Below are 13644 nucleotides of genomic sequence, written 5' to 3' on the forward strand. Positions count from 1 at the left end.
CCAGATAATCACGATGGTGTGATCACTCATCTAGAGCCAGACATCCTGGAATGTGAAGTCAAGTGGGCCTTAGAAAGCATCACTAAGAACAAAGCTAGTGGAGGTGATGGAATTCCAGTTGAGCTGTTTCAAATCCTGAAAGATGATGCTGTGAAAGTGCTGCACTCAATAGGCCAGCAAATTTGGAAAACTCAGCAGTGGCCCCAGGGCTGGAAAGGTCAGTTTTCATTCCAATCCCAAAAAAAGGTAATGTCAAAAAATGTTCAAACTACCACACAATGACACTCATCTCACATGCTAGTAAAGTAATGCTCAAAATTCTCCATGCCAGGCTTTGGCAATATGTGAACCGTGAACTTCCAGATGTTCAATCTGGTTTTAGAAAAAGCAGAGGAACCAGAGATCAAATTGCCAACATCCTCTGGTTCATTGAAAAAGCAAGAGAGTTCCAGAAAAACATCTATTTCTGCTTTATTGACTATACCACAGCCTTTGACTGTGTGGATCACCATAAACTGTGGAAAATTCTGAAAGACATGGGAATACCAGACCACTTGACCTGCCCCTTGAGAAATCTGTATGCAGATCAGGAAGCAACAATTAGAACTGGACATGGAACAACAGACTGGTTCCAAATAGGAAAAGGAGTACGTCAAGGCTATATGTTGTCAGCTTGTTTATTTAACTTATATGCAGAGTGCATCATGAGAAATGCTGTGCTGGATGAAGCACAACCTGGAATCAAGATTGTCAGGAGAAATATCAATAACCTCAGATATGCAGATGACGCCACACTTATGGCAGAAAGTGATAAAGAACTAAAGAGCCTCTTGATGAAAGTGAAAGAAGAGAGTGAAAAAGTTGGCTTAAAGCTCAACATTCAGAAAATGGAGATCATGGCATCTGGTCCCAGCACTTCATGGAAAACAGATGGGGAAACAGCAGAAACAGTGGCTGACTTTATTTTTGGGGGGCTCCAAAATCACTGCAGATGGTGACTGCAGCCATGAAATTAAAAGACACTTACTCCCTGGAAGGAAAGTTATGACCAACCTAGACAGCATATTCAAAAGCAGAGACATTACTTTGCCAACAAAGGTCCATTTAAGGCTATGTTTTTTCCAGTAGTCAAGTTGGACTATAAAGAATGCTGAGCACCAAAGAATTGATGCTTTTGAACTGTAGTGTTGGAGAAGACACTTCAGCGTCCCTTGGACTACCCGGAGATCCAACCAGTCCATTCTAAAGCAGATCAGTCCTGAGTGATCATTGGATGGACTAATACACTGAAACACCAATACTTTGGCCACCTGGTGCAAAGTGCTGAGTCATTTGAAAAGACTCTGATGTTGGGAAAGATTGAAGGCAGTAGAAGGGGATGACAAAGGATGAGATGGTTGGATGGTATCACCGACTTGATGGACAGGAGTTTTGGTAAACTCTGGGAGTTGGTGATAGACAGGGAGGCCTGGTGTGCTGCAGTCCATGGGGTTGCAAAGAGTTTGATATGACTGAGTGACTGAACTGAACTGAACAAATATATTTTGCAAATGTGCATATTTGGAAGATGAATCAAATTTTGTAATAGGAAATGAACTTAAGTGGTTTGGTTACTTGGGAGATAGGTGTAGACAAACATAACACTGATGAGTAATAGTGAAACAGTATAAGGTTTGAACCTATTACTGGCAATGAAACTGATCCTGTGAATTGGAGTTGGGTATTGCTCATGTACAAAATGCAGATGACTCTGAACACTATTCTATACTGATTAATTCCAATGAACATTATGCTGGCATGATTGTACAATAATTATGGGTTTCTGATCCACAAAACCCACCTAGGATATTTCCTATCATTTTGGCAATCCTGTGATTAATGCAAACTCATTAAACAGGTGTCTCAGGCAGGAGACAGGGGCAGGTTTTATGCAGCTTACCTGACAAAAGAGCTCCCTTTCAGAAAAAAAAGAAAGACCATAATATTATAAATACAAAATTATGTACAAAAATAAATATTTTTTGAATGACAGAATACATCTAAATCAATTAAAAATATTAAGAACCTGAAATTTCCAAAAATTTAAAAATTCAGAAAATAACACAATACCTTTGTTAGTCAACACATCTACACAATACTTCATTCATACTCATTAAGACTGCATATTATTTAACTATCTCTTTCTATGATAATACATTTTAAAATCTATTTTCTATAAAGAGAGGAGATACCTCAGTTTTCTTCAATTTATTGAAGTGTATTTTTATAAAATTATTATTAATAATTTTGAAAAGTTTCATTTTCAACTTTATAATTCATTGTTGACGATGGAAAATGTCTATCAGGTTTATTCCCCATGTGAGATAGATTTGGGAGAATTTTTATAGACTACCCCCTGGCTGCTATATTTTAACCACCATTCTTCTCCACTGCCCTCTTGTTTCTTGTGCCAAACACTTGAGGGATCATTTGTATCTTCATAGGAGCTGAACTTTGGTTTTGCCTTTCCTTTGAACCTTGGTGTTAGTTATATAAGTGAAAGCCAGTCCTAAGTCAAGATAAAGAGCAACTTAACTCTTCATAAATTGACTGGGAACCATGTAATTTTATCCTACCTATTTTTTGTGTTAGTCACTCCGTCATGTCTGACTTTTTGTGACCCCATGGACTGCAGCACACCAGGCCTCCCTGTCTATCACCAACTCCCAGAGTTTACCCAAACTCCTCCTCCGTCCATGGGATTCTCCAGGCAAGAACACTGGAGTGGGTTGCCATTCCATTCTCTAGGGGATCTTCCTGACCCAGGGATCAAACCCAGGTCTCCTGCATTGCAGGCAGACTCTTTACCATTGGAGCCACCAGGGAATCCCTCCTACCTACTTAACCCCAAATGAATGCTAACCTAACTCAACTTTTCTCAAACCATATCTCACAAATGTGACACCCAACTTGAGGGGGAGAGTGATGAAAGGGGAGACAGAATGGAAAGGAACAGCACTCCTAACCAATTTCAGTTAAATAACATTTATTTTTGAAAATTAAGGGGGAAAAAGAAGCAAGAAAAGTTGACATGGGAATACATTGCTAGGGCCCCTCTCAAAGCCTCAGAAGGGACCCATTAAGGGAGGTCAGTTCAGTTCAGTTCTGTTCAGTCGCTCAGTCGTGTCAGATTCTTTGCGACCCCATGAATCGCAGCATGCCAGGCCTACCTGTCCATTACCAACACCCAGAGTTCACTCAGACTTGCGTCCATTGAGTCAGTGATACCATCCAGCCATCTCATCCTCGGTCATCCCCTTCTCCTCCTGCCCCCAGTCACTCCCAGCATCAGAGTCTTCTTCAGTGAGTCAACTCTTCTCATCAGGTGGCCAAAGTACTGGAGTTTCAGCTTCAGCATCATTCCTTCCAAAGAAATCCCAGGGCTGATCTCCTTCAGAATGGACTGATTGGATTTCCTTGCACTCCAAGGGACTCTCAAGAGTCTTCTCCAATACCACAGTTCAAAGGCATCAAAATTTAACCTTTATTAGTACTCTTGCCTGGAAAATCCCATGGATGGAGGAGCCTGGTAGGCTGCAGTCCGTGGGGTCACTAAGAGTCGGGCACGACTGAGCGACTTCACTTCACTTTTCACTTTCATGCATTGGAGAAGGAAATGGCAACCCACTCTCTTGCCTGGAGAATCCCAGAGACAGAGGAGCCTAGTGGGCTGCCGTCTATGGGGTCGCACAGAGTCGGACACGACTGAAGCGACTTAGCAGCAGCAGCAGCAGCAGCAGCTTCATATCAAATTCATTCTGACCCTAAGATTGTGGAATGAGTAATAAATTTGGAGTGCAAAATCTTGATTCTAGTCCTGGTTTTCTCACTGAGTCATTATATGGGCCTTGGACAAATCATCCCTGGCTCCTCAGATATTCCTTTACAAACTTAGAGTTTTGAACAGAGAACTCCCAGAGTTCTCTTCTTCCTCTGACATCGAGTTGCATCCAATAGAGCTGGCTACAATAGCAAAATCCACATAAACGGGCACCTTCTTGCCTCACAGTCTCAGGTCACATAGGCTCTAGGCCGAAATTAGAAGGCAGAGGCAATCTGGGCTACCTCCTCTATTTTAGAGGCAGCTTGGTTTCCAAGAACGCAGTTATCTCTTCTCAGGGGAAAAGGTGTAGTCTTTCCAGGGACTCTAGTCTCCTGTGTATCCCAGTGATCCTGTGATTCACTACAAGATTGATGAGGTGCTTGTTTCCATGGTGACCACTTCTACTCTTCCCAGCAGCTGGAGGGCTTAACCCAGTCCTGACATAGCTTCCTCAGTTGGGCTGGGCATCCACTTAACCAAAGCATTCAGGGCAGGACTTGACAGCTCGGCACTTTGGGCCCTGGAAGAGATTCCAGAAGAGAGAAGGGTGAGGGCATGGTAAAACGCTTCATCTGTGCTCTCATTTTTTCCATGGGTTAAGGCCTCAAGAGGTATGTCCTAGCTAGAAAGGAACGTTAATGGCTAAAAGTCTTAAGGGACTCTCAAATACTGAATTAAACATTTCTTAGTGAGATGGGGGAGGCTGTCCAATGAGATTTCCCCATACCATTTGCTTCTGACCTTCAGAGACCAATCTTCTCTCTGTCCTGCTCCATTGGGCTAAGCTGGTTACATCTCAGTCTCAATAAATACACCTATTTCACCACCAATCAATTCTCTGACAGTTTCCAAGTCTGTTCTCCTCAAGCTGCTTTTCCCTAGGTCTGTCAATATAAAACCAAGAGCCATTTGCTTGAATGGAAAACCATGCCTAAAAGTTAACAGGCAGTCACAGCTGTGTTAGGAGGATTCAAGCTCAAGTACATCTAAAATAGAACTCGGCCACACAGGGTATGGAAACATGCCGTGCTCAACACTGCCAGGGAATGCGGCCCTGAAGCTTGGGTTTTCACGCCTCAAACTCATTAAACCCCCAGCCTGCATTTCACACATCATGTCCCTCCAGAATCTCTGGCTTCCTTCCTTCAAACAGAACATTCTTTTCTTCCTCAGGTGCCTTCAACTGGTCCTTGACTTGGTTATTGATACTACTACTCACCCAGAATTTTCTGAATGCCAAGGCTACTCTAGGAAACAGAATGTCCCTGGGAGTGAAGACTTGCTCCAATTATTAGAATTATTGGATAATAGGCATGTAGAGCTGGAGGGGATCCTAGAAATCATGTAATTCTACTACCATCATCCTACAGTTTGGGCAAAGAAAAACACCAATGTTTACACAGTGATTTTGGATCATTACCAAGAAAGTGGGAACTGACTCCTTGCCCTGTACTTATTTCTATTAGACCAGGGGTCTCCAACCTCCAGAATCTAATGCCTGATGATCTGAGGTGAAGCTAATGTAATAATAATAGAAATAAATTTCACAAGAAATGTAGTGCAATTTAATCATTCTGAAACCATCCCCACATCGCCCACTCTCTGGGCCATGGAAAAATTGTCTTCCACAAAACCAGTCCCTGGTGCCAACAATGTTGGGAACTTCTTCATTAGATCATTTAAAAATTGAATTGGCATTCTTAAAACCAAATAATTTTGTGAAGATATTTTAGGTAAGTTTTATGGAGGTAACCATGTACTACAATCATCAAGCCAATTGCCTTAATCACTTGCTTTATTTAGTTTTGGAGTAAAATCTAGCCTAGAAGAGTCAAAGAGATTATCCCCTGATATACACACATATCCCAGATACTGTTTTCATTATCCAAATCTCCATGTACAAATGGTACAGACATATATTCATTCAAGAGACCATCAAACTATGGGCTGTGTGCAAGTGCTATCTCTGGTCCTATGGAGTAGTAAAAAGGGAAATAACAATGCCAAGGTGGATTCCCCAACACAGAAAGAGAGCTACCATGGCACTCTCTCATCCTTGAATTCTGTGGCTGTAGGCAGGACAGATTGGGATACATATTTTTAAAAGAGTTAGTATGGACTCTGTGGGAGAGGGAGAGGGTGGGATGATTTGGGAGAATAGCATTGAAACATGTAAAATATCATATAAGAAATGAATTGCCAGTCTAGGTTCGATGCAGGATATAGGATGCTTGGGGCTGGTGCACTGGGATGACCCAGAGGGATGATATGGTGAGGGAGGTGGGAAGGGGGTTCAGGATTGGGAACACGTGTACACCCGTGGTGGATTCATGTTGATGTATGGCAAAACCAATACAATATCGTAAAGTAAAAAAATAATAATAATAATAAAATCTGAAAAAAAAAAAATAAAAGAGTTAGTATGGCTAAGGGAAAGAAGAGAGAAGGATTAATTTAAACTGGGTCCAAGTAAGGCTTTAGGGAACGTAGCATATGAGCTGGTCTTAGAGGATGGATAAGGATTTCACATGCACACCATGGCAGAGGAGTGATCATCAAAGAGGGGAAAACAATGTGGACACTGAATGGAGGTGGGGCGGCCACTGAGGTTGGTGGTGCTAACTTGTGACCAGTGGATCTACATCCCACGGCTGAGTCAGAAGGAGGAGGAAGCACACGAGTCTACCCAGAAAGGGAATTCTCAAGGAGCCATGTCTAACTTTCTAGTGTGAATTCCCTTATCTGGGAATAAACACTAAATAGGTAGGACTTTCAAATGTTCAAACTCCCTTGTTTTAGCTATTTTCCTATAAAGAAGTCTCAAGAGCTCCCTGCTTTCCTATGTTCAAATTCTGGTTTTTACTTGCTAACACTGAGATTTTAGACAATTGATCCAGTTTTCTTGGAGCCTCTGTTTTCTTATCTATGTACGTCGCCTAGGGTGCTTGTGAGAATTTAAATAACATAAAGCCTGAAAATTGCTCAGAATAGTACCTGGAACATATTAATATTTAAAATTTTCCCTGGGAGTTCAGCCTCACAAGGCACAAAGATGGGTATGACCACCAGGCTAGCTGGATCAATTACTGAGGCTTGGGTTTAACTGTGACAAAAAAAAGAGTATGATTATGTGCAGGGTGATTAACCATCAGGGTTTGTCCAGGACTGAAGCGTTTCCTGGGATATGGGGCTTCAATTGCTAAAACTGGGACAGTCCCAGGAAAATCAGGATGGCTGATCCCCTTACTCTTGTGACTGAGAGCGGGGACTCTGGAGCCAGATGACCTAGGTTCAGATCTTATTTTCGGCAATACCATGTGCATAATCTTGAACAAGGGACACAACCTTTTGTGCTTCAGTTTATTCATTGTAAAATAAAAGCTAAAATAATAGTGCTAATTTTATAAAGTTGTTATGAAGAATAAATACATTAATATACATGATATTAGCTCTTACTAGTAGTAAAAGATAACAAACCGTCTTTGTCTTTACCCACCTAAGTTCTTTCAATAATTATTTTAAAAGAAAAATTATTAAAAAGAAGCAAATTAATTTCTACTGTGTACTTACATACTTCTCAGTGGATTTGAGGTGGATTAAATAAATCTCTTCTCTAGATGTCCATGGCTCCCTGGGCTGGCCCTGTCCTCATATTTGTGGCACTGTATTGCTTGGTATTTTGCACCACCAAGTGAGAGTATTTGAGGGGAGAATGTGGCTTATGACTCAGGTTCTTTCTACTCTCCCTGATGTGGGCAGTGTGGTGAGTGAGAGAGGCCCAGGGCTGGGAGGATGCTGTGCTCTGTCCCAGGTTTGACCTTGGCCACAGCCTTCCCTCTGTGGATTTCAGCTTCCTAATCCTTTAAACAAGGGGGGTGGGTACCATGATTCCCAAGGTCTTTTCTTTAGCTCAGGAGACAGAGAAGGGAGAAGCAGACAACAGCAGTCTCCTTGCATCTCCCAAGACGTCTCTCTGTCCTAGGGAGAGGAATTCTGAAGCCTCACACAAAGGCTAGTGGAGGCTCTGCCCCCTCTAATTATGGCCCATTAAGGCCCCGGATCCCTCCTGTCTGCAGAATGTGCTATTTAACATTCTCCATGGCGGTACCTTCGCCAAGGACTCAAGCCATTGCACTCACTTCTGTTGATGTTTATGTTGAGAAAGTAGATAATCCTCACTGCAGTGACAAGTTGATTGAAGCAAGTAAAACCCGAATAGGGTTTAGAATTCTAATTGCTGACAGATTCATAATGGTGTGTGAGCTTGGTGTCTGCCTGGCTGCCCTGCTGTTCAGAACAAAGTGCAAAGTTAAAGAGAATATTGTTTCTGGTATGAGATTTCTCAGCTTCAGAATTGTTTATTTTCTGAATGGAGGTGTGGGAGAGAAATGTGGCTTTCTAAAAATGATGAAGAAAAAACACCCAGAGGACTTAAACTAAGAGGAAAAGGATAATTCCATGGGGTTTTCCAGTGAAAAGATAAGTGTGGAGACCACTGTAGGGGAGAAACATCTGAGTTCTTATGGATGGTGACATTGTATCACTTAGGGCAGGTCACTTAACCTCTGCGACCTGCCTGTTAAACAAGTCTATTAGATTGAAATAGTTTACAATTTTCTTGCCTTACAGGACTTTTCTACTAAATATTTCAAAGAAAAATAATATACAATCAAACAAAATCAGCATAGATTTTAATATCCCTATACCTCTGGCATGAGCTGGGAATATATATCGTCCATTGATGTCTCTATGATGTCTCTGTGAAATTATACAAAACAGATTGCAAGGATTCACAAATTTCCAATATCTACTGTCCTTAGGTTGATAAGGAGGGAAGTAAGACTAGGGGGGTGGGTAAAAAGTATTTCAATTGTATTTGCATAATTGTATTTCTTGTATAAAATATTTGAAAGAAATATAGCAAATATGAAGAATTATCAGTTATGAATATTGGGAAGTACAGGTGTCGTACTAGTTAAGTACTTTTTGTAATTCTTTTTCTCTAAATTTAAAACATTTGACTAAATATTGTTGCTTCTTCAAATTCTAGTATTTTGTGTTTTGGTAAGGCATCCTCTTTGAACCTCAGCTTCCTTATTTATAGGATAGGAAAGTAGGTCTAGGTGATCTCTAAGATCCTTTGAATCTTTCAATTCTACTTCTGGTAAGGAAATAAAACAAGGTGGCTATTTGATAGAGCAGGAAGAACCAATTTTAAGTGTGCTAAAATATAGTATTGATACTCTTTTAAAAAGAAAGGTGATGATTTTGTCTTCCTTTCAATTTTCAATAATGCTATACAGATATATATAGTTAACATTTGAAAATCACCTCCAGTATTTCTCTGCCTCTGTAGAAATGACCACTATGATGAAGAGAAAAGTGCTGATTATTTGAGACTAAGAATGGGCTCTTGGAATGAAGTGTAATTTGGGAATTAGAAAATTCAGGATTTTAGTCCTGCCTCTAATACTCTCCATCTAGGTGACTTCAAACAATTCACTTTAACCTCTTGAGGCCCTGGTTTCCTCATTTGTAAAGTGAATGAGTTGGACAAGGTGATCTTAATAGTGTTTTCCATAGGAGAAAAAAATGAATAAAAGATTTTACTTGATCATAAAACAACTCTGGGAGAAAAATGCAAAAAACTAGCAACAGATCAGGAATGTCACAGGTAGGGTTCCTAGCAATTACAGAGATTAGACTAGTGGTCTTTAGGTAATCTAGAAGCCAAGAGTTCCACAGTTTTATTTCAAAGTGGACTCATTCTTTCAGTTCTTTATCTCTGGACTCTTTGATGCCATCTTCTCTATAGCATGTGTATTATATACTGTTCTGCTCCTGTGTTATCCTGGGCTTCTTATCCCTGTATCCTGAACGTTATATTTCTTGATGCTCTGATTATTCTCTGTGAAAAAAAGCTATATCAATACACATTTGAGATTTGTCAACTCCAGTGGAAACTATATATGTAAGTATAGGCTTCCCAAGTAGCACAGGTTTAGAGAATCCACCTGCCAGAACAGGAGATGCAAGAGATGTGGGTTAGGGTTCGATTCCTAGGTTGAGAAGATGTAGTAGAGAAGGAAATGGCAACCCACTGCAATATTCTCACCTGTAAAATCCCATGGACAGAGGAGTCTGCTCCTCTGGGCTACAGTCCATGGGGTCATTAAGGGTCAGACACAACTAAGCAACTGAGGACCTTATCTGTCCTCAGTTGCTTAGTTGTGTCCGATCCTTATATATGTATATATAAACTTTATATATAGTTTGTAGTTTATGTAGTTATTTATATATAAACTTTATATATACTAAATAAATAATAATTTAGAAATAAGAAATAAGCTTTAGTTCTCTCTCTCTATATATATATATACACACACACACACACAAATTTGAGATTTTTCAACCCCAGGGGGGAAATATATATATATATATATACACATATACATATATATATATACACATATACATACATATATATATATGTATTGTAGCTCAGGGGCTTTGGTTTGGTTTTTTAACCACTTTCATTTTTAGGAGCATCCCTCCAGTGAACACTCTGGGTAGCTTCCTAAAACTTTGGTGCTGAAAATCCTTTGGAATTAATAACTTCATGTTTATAATAAATAGCTCTTTTACCTACATATCAGTTGTTATTACTAGGTGGAGGTAAGGATGGTTTTACTCTATTTGAAACAAGATGTGGCTCTATACTCTTATTACTATACTATTTTGTCTCTTCATATCCTAATCTCACATCAATCTGACATTTTTAGAATCACCCCCTGAATCTATACAAGTGTTTCCCCAGGAAGATACGAAAAGCTTCAGGCACACTATGAACTAATAAATTGACAGTTTTTAGATTAAAGCAAATGCAGAGACAATGATTAAAGAGCTTCTACACTAGTAAAGTGAATAATAAGCACTCAGAGATTGTCGTGGATAAAGGATCCCTTTGGGCATATTTCAAAGTCCATTCAGTGGCCAGGGGTTGGAGAGCTCTTCTAGAAGAAGGACATACTATAAATCACTTGCTCTTCAGATTCTTTTCTAAGGAAATAGGGACTGAAACCATGACTCAGGCTTGCCAAACAGATTTCAAACCTGTGGTTCCACAAAGTCTAATTCTGAAGTTGAAACCACTGAGTTGTGTTTCCAGCATCAAAAGCCAACTGAGCGTGGATATTCCCCTGGCATCTTGCGGACACTAAAATGGCACAGTCCTCTACCCTTCTCTAGCTGCTTTTTTTTTTTTTTTTTTTTTTGCCAATCACGACTTTCATTCTTCATTACAGATGGCAGTATAAGTTCAGGAAAAGGTACCTGCTGGCCCCTCCAAATCCAACAAACACAATTTAGCTATTATGAATACTGAATCTTTTTGTTAGCTTTTAACACCTGCCTTTTCAGAGCTGTTGATTTTTCTTTAATGAAAAGTCTCACCCTGACCAGCTTAAAGTGTAATTGACAGAGAGAAAACAGAGCCTGGATTATTGTCACTGTTGATGGACCATGAAGAAGACAAAACTTGATGACAGGGACATGTGTGTGTGGTGGGGAAGTCTTGGTGATACTGTATTTTCTAATACATTGACAATCAACATGTGTTTATGGAAATCACTCTGTTACTGGATTTCCATCACAAACCTTGGGAAAGAAGACTGAGAGAGTGAGGGGAGAGGAAGAAAGATTTGAATTACCTTTGAGAGAGATCATATATCTTCTATAGGGGTTGATTTCTTGTAACTAATTTTTGCCTTAGGAAGAATAAGAGGAGTCAAATGATTACCCTGAAACTACTGTTTTTTTTTAACTGACACCTCAAAGAAATACAATATCTTGATATTAAACTAGAAAGAGAGGATTGAGGATTCTGTAGCTCATTCTTATCAAATGACAAGGTAAACAAAGGATGAAAGCCCACGGTCACACAGTCACTGAGAACAAGAGTTGGAAGTTGTATCTAATTTTTTTTTTTTAAATTCCCAGGCCCATGTTTAGCCTGAGCTTTGGAGGCAGGCTGTGTTGAATTTAAATTCCAGCTCCTTTTCTTAAGAATTGTATACTCCTGGTCATGCTACTCAATCTCAATGTCTCAGTTTCCTCATCTGTCAGTTACAAATAATAGTAATGTCTATTTCAATGGGTTGTTGCAAGAAGTAAATCATATAATTTGGGTAAAGTGCTTAACACAATCCCAGGTACATATTAACACCATATGTACAGACTACTGTTATTTTTATTGTTACACCATGAAACTGAGGTCATAGTAAGTCAAATATACAATCCCTGGACAGTGAGGTATTGTTTTATGGTAACAAGAAAGTGGCAAATCTGATCATATCACCTATTGTCATTAAGAAACTTCTGAGCCTCTGCATTGCCTTCTGATTATGCCTGCTCTCCTTGCCGTCAGGATAAGGCTCACAGGACCCTTCCTGGGGGGCCCTGGTGCACATTCTTAGCCTCATCCTTGGCCCTCCTCCCTCCTTATTCACATGCCTACTGCTCCCCTCCCGAGGTTTGATCATTCCCACCCTAGTTTTCTCAATAGTCCATGACCTACCTCATCTGGAGGGTTTCACACTTGTCCCTTCGACCTGAAAAATGCCCCCTCTAAGCTCTTTTCTTGGTTAATTCCACATATTCTTTGAATTGATTTGCTTCACCCAGGCAGCTCACAATCTGTACTTACTTTCTCTGTATCCTTCGTGCTACACATTTGACTTTCCTATTTCCTTGTCTATCTAACTGGTTTTACTAGATACAGACCTACCTACAGGGTCAAGGAGTATACTGGTTTACTGTTTTATCTCAGCTTTTGAGACTTCCCTGTAGCTCAGCAGATCCCAGCTTTTAGACTAATGTCTACTTTGCAGTAGCTGTCCAATAAATACTTGTTGAATTGAGCAAATGATACACTGGGTTTCTTTCTCCCTAAGAACCTTACAGCCTAAACACAAAGCAAGCTTTTGTTCTATTCCCAGTTGCCAGTAAATGGGAGCTTACAGGTCAGCATCAAAATCGCCAATGTAGTCATTTCCCAAGACGGACTTGTCGGAACCTTTGACTTCACATGAACAGGGTTTAGGAGAGAATATTGCCATGCCTCAAGAGAGGCCTGCATTATCAACAACTGGGCCATGGGAAAGAGAGGAGAACAGTGATTTAGGTCTCTTAGCTAAGCAAGGGACCTGAAGATGTATGATTTACCTTGTCTCTCTGGGTAATCCTCTATTACATTTTCTCATGATTGCCTACAATAAGATTTCTTAATCATTTGGGGGATTTAGGAGTGTGATCCCTTGAATGTATAATTATCTCCATTATTCAAAACAAAGAAGACGCGTGCCAGTCGGAAAAAATAATAAAGCTGTAGCCTCCGGCAGAAAACCAAGCTCAACTTTCTCCCCAGCTCCCAGATTCTTATTTTTGACCACACTCTGTGGTATCTTAGTTCCTCGACCAGGGATCAAACCTGTGCCCCCTGCATTGGGAGGGCAAAGTCTTAAACACTTGACCACCAGGGTTGGGCCCAGATTCTCTTTTCTGCTTTTTCCCAGTTTGCTCCCTTACATTAAGCATTTGACATTCCCGTTTCTGAGGGCTCTTAAGTAGCAAAGTAGGAATCAGTTAGAGCACCAGTGGGTACTGGGACCAAAAGACATGCAGTATTCAGTCCAGACCAGGTTAGATGGCCACTTCTCACAGCAGGGCACGCCCTACATGGGTAAAACAATTTTACCACACACTTTCATGATTAGTTTCATTGT

The sequence above is a fragment of the Oryx dammah genome, unplaced genomic scaffold, assembly GCF_014754425.2.
Source record: "Oryx dammah isolate SB20612 unplaced genomic scaffold, SCBI_Odam_1.1 HiC_scaffold_2, whole genome shotgun sequence".
In the NCBI taxonomy this organism is placed as follows: Eukaryota; Metazoa; Chordata; class Mammalia; order Artiodactyla; family Bovidae; genus Oryx; species Oryx dammah.